The 6,401-nt window shown below is 36.3% G+C and overlaps 1 protein-coding gene across 1 annotated transcript in view; it reads right to left on the bottom strand.

Moving 5' to 3' along the window:
* The window catches only part of LOC105551585 (contactin-5-like), a 1,043,690-nt gene that overhangs the window by 633,375 nt on the left and 403,914 nt on the right, over positions 1 to 6,401 (bottom strand). The gene's annotated exons all lie outside the window — the stretch shown is intronic.

Below are 6,401 nucleotides of genomic sequence, written 5' to 3'. Positions count from 1 at the left end.
CGTTAATACGAAGTTGACGGTACATCGTGAATAGTGTTTTGTTGGATACTAAATGTAGATTAACATATTCACTCATGTCATTATTTTATACTTAGCAATTTCTTGCCTGAGATAACCACTGTCTAATTAAAAATGTGTTTTAATAATCAGTATATTTTTGACAAATCAAATTTTGCCTGCTAAACCATGAGTGTGTTTAATCTACACATTATCACACTAATATTAGACCAAGGCTACCTAATATAAAAATAACTTACTGAAAAATAATAGAAACATATAAAATGTATTCAGGCTGCTATTTGACAACTTAGACCAAGTTGTTTGTTTGTTTGTTTTTTTTTTCTAACTTGATTGAACTGTGATTTAAAAAATAATTAAAAAATAATAATTCATTGAGACTTCACTGTCAAGGTAATTGATTGTAAAGTCAATTCATGTTTGTTGTTCAATTCTAGTTTGGATACACAGATAAATAGGTCAGTCTCTGCCTCTTGGAGTTTAAAGCCGCATAATCAGATACTTTAAATAAAATATATAAGTGCAATGTAGAAGTAGTTGTGGAGTCCTGATATGAGTAAGCAACAAAGAGGAAGGGCTCCCATGTGGGAGAGAACAATTGTTCTAAGAGACAGCTAATCACAAACAATTCACTGGCATAATCTCCCCTTCCCAAGTACCTTGTTCTGCACATAGCCCCTTCTAGCACAACCCTATAAAATGTCCTTCCAGGCTGGGCGCGGTGGCTCACACCTATAATCCCAGCACTTTGGGAGGCCAAGGTCTCCTAAGCACTTTGGGCGGATCACCTAAGGTCAGGAGTATGAGACCAGCCTGGCCAACATGGTGAAGCCCTGTCTCTACGAAAAATATAAAAATTAGCCAAGCATGGTGGCACACACCTGTAATCCCAGCTACTTGGGAGGCTGGGACAGAAGAATCACTTGAACCTGGGAGTCAGTGGTTGCAGTGAGCTGAGATCGTGCCATTATACTCCAGCCCGGGCAACAGAGTGAGACTCCATCTCAAAAAAACAAACAAACAACAACAAAAACTTCCTTCCGGCCTCTGCCTCCTTGCAGACAGCCCCTTCTCTGCTGTAATGCCCAATGCTACACTGCAGCGTACATTCCCTGTAATAAATCTATGTTTCTTTACCTACAACTGTCTTGGTAAATTCCTTTACCACCCATGACACCAGCCCCAGCTAGTTGCACCTGTGACAGTAGTATTAGGGATGGGCATGGTAGCTTATGCTTGTAATCTCAGCACTTTGGGAGATTCAGGCAGGAGGATTGTTTGAAGCCAGGAGTTTGAGACCAGCTTGGGTAACATATTGAGACTCCATCTCACCAAAACGAAAATAAAAATAAATTAGCCAGGCGTGATGATGCTTGCCTGTAGACCTAGCTAATGGTGAGGTTATGACAGGCAGATTACTTGAGCCCGGGAATTCGAGGCTTCACTGAGCTATCATTGAGCCACTGCACTCAGCCAGCATGGGTACAGAACAAAACCTTGTCTCACCAAAAAAAAAAAAAAAAAAAAAAAAAAAAAAAAAAAAAAGGCATTATAATGTTCCTTTTTTATGCAAAAGTTTAGATAATACATATTAAAAAAAATCCTGCATACTTGTAATTTCCAGTATGCTGGTAATTAAGCTGTCCAAGGAAGACCAATAAATAAATAAATAAAGCCCTGAATTCTAGCATTTTCTAATCTTCATGGTAAAATACTCCCACCATAGCTAACTCCAAAGCTGCCAGTGAGCTGCCACTGAACTTGAAGTTGGAAAGAAATGCACATAAAAATGGAAAATCAGGTACAAGCTGAATCCAGTGCACCATTGTGAGGCTACTTATATATTGTTTGGTTTTACATAAATTAACTTAGGTTTTTGAAAGAAATAAACACTGGCAAAATCAAGAGCAGAATTAATTGACTCTCTGAATTTGGGTAAATCACTCAACTTCTGCAGACCTCAATTTTCTTCTTCATAATATTGATGCTCCCCTACCATTCTAAAGCATTGAAGAGCAATGCAAGTTACAAAAATGGAAAGGAATGATCACACAACTATCTGTTAACCAGTTCACATTTTGGTGGTGCTAGGTCTTATTGGGGCTCAGAAAATGGTACCATAAAGTGACGGCCTCAGAAACAAAGTTTATCTTTGACACTCTCCTGCTCTCCTCTCAGTTTCTCTGGAGGCTAGCCATAGAAACAATTAGAATCCCCCTCCCACAAGGTGAATCATAGAAACCAGAACTCCTTTTCCTGAAAGACAGGCATAAAACCTAAAAGTATTACTTTAACTTTCCCCCACCTTTCTGCATAACAGATGGCCATGAAGAAATGTTCCAATTTACCTGGTAGAGGTTATAAGAACCACATTCCAGAGAGGTCCTTCCTCATACCCAGAAGGAAGGAGAGAATGCCGCACAGAGAGGCCAAGAAGAAGATGAACAGACAAGACTTGCTGGTTTTCTTCCTCGCACTATTAGACTACTATTCGATCCTACTTTCTTTTGTTTTGTTTTGTTTTTGTCCAGTCACATTTCCAACACACTGTCCCTGCTTCATTAAACCTCAGAAGAAAACCAGATATCTTCCATGTAGCTTTAGGCTATTCAATCTGAAGGTTCACATGCTGTGTAAAACTGATTAAATAAATCTGTTGTGCTTTTCTCTTGTTAATCTCCCTTTTGTTTACAGGAGTGCTCAACATGACCCTTACAATGGATCATGGGTAAGAAAAGATATCACACATTTCCATCCCTAAAGAATTTGTGTTTTAGCATGCCTTGTTGAAATAATCCATGAGAACAAATACTTTGAGAAATACAATATTGTGTTGCTTTATTGGAGTTTTATTGGAATAGTTCAGACATTTATAACATGAAGCCAAAGGCAATTAAAAAGCACTGTAAATTATATGTTCAAACTGCTTTCCTTCCTTGTTAAAATACATTCAGTATCCTTACTCTGACCACCCGTTTGATTGTCCACCATTCTCTCCTCTGTCACTCACAACAGACATAAAGACTTTCTTGCCATTCTTCCAGAATAGCAAGATTATTTTAGGCTCAGAGTTTGGGGCACTCTTTTCTGAGCTTGAAATAATTTCCCCCAGATATCCACACATCTTAGTCTTTCCCATAATTCAGGTCCTGCTCAGATGTCATTTTAACAGAGAGAACTTCTCAAAACATCCCTCCCACACCCCTACCACTATGTCCTGCTTATATAGCTCTATTTTTCTGCCTAGTCCTTATCAATCCTATGACATACTGTGTATATATTTGTTCATTGCTGAACTTCTTTGTAAAGTTAAGAATATATATATAATTTTCTGCTGTATCTCCAGGACACAGTACTTAAAAGAGTTTCTGGCACTCAATAGGCACTTATTAAATATCCATGTGTGCACAACTATACACATACTTACCCTTTTCATGGGGCAGAGAAAGAGCATCACCAACACACTCAGCTCAAAACTTTCTAGAATTTAAATTGAATGTGTTAACACAGTGATATCAATATTGCAATATGGAAATGTATATTTTTGTTATTTTCTCAGTGTTTGTTCAGTTGGTACTAATGTGTTATAAGACATAGTTGGACAGAAATATAATATATAACAGGTTTCCTGGTCCACAGTGGTTTAGGAGGAAGAGGCAGGAATTTTCTTCAAATATCAGCTAATTAACACTGACAATGTGGGATCACCAAAGCTCCTTTTCTTTTGTATCTATTTGTTGAATAAATAGACTATCTAGTTATCTGTATTAAATTTGTTTTCTAGCTCAACAGCTTGGTTTTTGGCTGGCCATAAGTAGATTTATGAAAGATGTGTTGACATTTAATTTATGCATAAGCAAAAATCAATTTATTTTAGACAGAAAGCACTGGCTTTGGCAGAATAGTTGAGATTATAAATAAAAGGATTTTTTTCCCCTTGCAGATGGTGAAGTCTCTTACTGTGTTACTTTTCCTAACTTTATAAACACCTATAAGAGAGTCATGAATTGTATGTAATTTCAATTGTCATTACAAGAAAGACTTAGGATAAAAAATAATTTTTGAAATAAGATTACTGATTTGTTATTTCTGGTGAAATCTTTTTGTTTGTTTGTTTTGTTTTGTTTTGTTTTTTTGAAATGGAGTTTCCCTCTGTTGCCCAGGTTGGAGTGCAGTGGTGCGATCTCGGCTCACTGCAACCTCTGCCTCTTGGGTTCAAGTGATTCTCATGTCTCAGCCTGCCAAGTAGCTGGAATTATAGGTGACCGCCACCACACCCAGCTAATTTTTGTATTTTTATTAGAGACGATGTTTCACCATGTAGGGCAGGCTGGTCTCAAACCCCTGACCTCAAGTAATCTACCCATCTCAGCCTCCCACAGTGCTGGGATTACAGGCATGGGCCACTGTGTCTAGCCCTGCTGAATTATTTAATAATAACTTGTCACACTGTTAATTACCCATTGACATGTCAAGATATTTCAGACTAAGTCCCTTGCTTTGGGGTTTATTGCCTGTTCTATGTTAATCTTCCTCTTTCTTGCTCTCTTTAACATTATTCCTTCCCCATTAATACTTGACTCTAAGTATTTTTTTCAGGATGCTTTGATATAGATTAATTTGCCTGCAAAGATACGGCAGAAACAGATACTGCTCTGACTTCTGAGCTCTCACTTTAAAGAACAGAGAAATAAAAGGTTAACAAGGTGCAAACAGATAAGCTGTGTCATTGGTGGTAGAATCCATCTGCTGCTGAAGTTTATAATAAAATCATAAAGTCAAATGTGCAATTTGTTGTTGATGTCTGCTTGGTGATTTACTCTGGTAATAAAATAATTAAATTAGTTATATTCACCCTGCTCTGATTGCTTGTTGATGATCTTCTAATTCAAATTTAAACTTACTAATTCATCTACAGAAAAGGGTAACAAAAATACAGCCTCACTTACGGGTTAAAACAATTACACAATATAAACTCTTCCATAAAGAGAGCAATTGATAACAAATGCAGTATAATGTGGTGGTGAAGAGCTAGGATTGAGTTCACAATGAGTCTTGTATAGCGACTTTGGGAATTTTATATGATTTCTTCAAGGCTGTTTCCTTCTCTGTAAAATAGGATTAAAGTGGCATCTATTTCATAGAATTATTGTGAAGATTATGTGCAATAAATATCAACAATTATTAACAGAGTAGTTGGTACATAGTACTAAATATAACATGTCCAATGATGATGATGATGATGATGGAGGTAGGGATAGCGATGAGATGGTGAAATTGATACAGTGATAAATATTATTGATTGTTTGAACAGCCTTCCCAATTAGCTATTAGTGTGAAGGCTTGGAAACTACAGATTTTGATTAACTTGAAGTTGGGATCTTTGTATATATATATTCCCTAGAATTGGCACATTTGTGGCTGGTATAAAGAACATATTCAAAAAATATTGAATGGATTTTGAGGTCAGAAACTATCTATTCACCTTTGTTTTCCCTGTCCCTCACCAATGCACAGTACAGTATCTCATTAGAATTATACTACAATATTCTATAAACTCTGAAAATTTTGTCACTTGTCTTCTTAAGAAAATCCAAATAATCTATTTCTTCTATATAAAAATCATACAAGGAAATGTTATATATCTATGATATGTCTTAATACAATATAATTTGAGATAATTTTGAATAATAATATTTAAAAGCTTTATTTCCCCATTTATTTGTTTTTATTCTGGTATGCTTCTTAGTTTGTCAAAGTAATTCAAAGTAATATATCTTGTCTGGCCCACAGGTCATAGTTAAGGGTCTATATGTGGGAGATAAATATCTTATGAAACATTCAAAATAGGATTGCATGTGTTATTTATTCCCTTAGTCTATGTGGAGTCCACAGGTTGTTTTACCAATCAACCATATGTAAGATAGGAAACTGGCATTCCATGGGTTTATACAGTGACTTTAGTGCTAAGTTTATAAATTTTTAAACAAATAGTGCATGGCTTAAAATCCTTGTCTGATAATTCAGATCTTTGCTGGCAATGGCAAATGATATTCTATTTCCTTGGGCTCTAGGCTACAAATAGGAGACATTTGAAGCAGAAACAGTCAAATAAAGACTGTCCTGGATGGAAGTTCTCTTTGGGCTCATCTCCACGTCACATAAAACCCTAAGAACTGTGATAAAAAGAGCTTCTTTCTAATTTTTTTAAAAAAATATTTATTTATTTATTTATTTATTTATTTTTGAGACAAGGTCTCACTCCATCATCCAGGCTGATATACAATAGCATGATCTTGGCTTGTTGCAACCTCCATTTCCCAGGCTCAAGTCATCCTCCTTCCTCAGTCTCCCAAGTAGCTGGGACTAAAGGTGGGCACCAC

The sequence above is a fragment of the Mandrillus leucophaeus genome, unplaced genomic scaffold (genome assembly GCF_000951045.1).
Source record: "Mandrillus leucophaeus isolate KB7577 unplaced genomic scaffold, Mleu.le_1.0 Scaffold528, whole genome shotgun sequence".
Lineage (NCBI taxonomy): Eukaryota > Metazoa > Chordata > Mammalia > Primates > Cercopithecidae > Mandrillus > Mandrillus leucophaeus.
The sequence above is the reverse complement of the archived record's forward strand: the minus strand, read 5'-3'. Positions and strand labels throughout refer to the sequence as shown.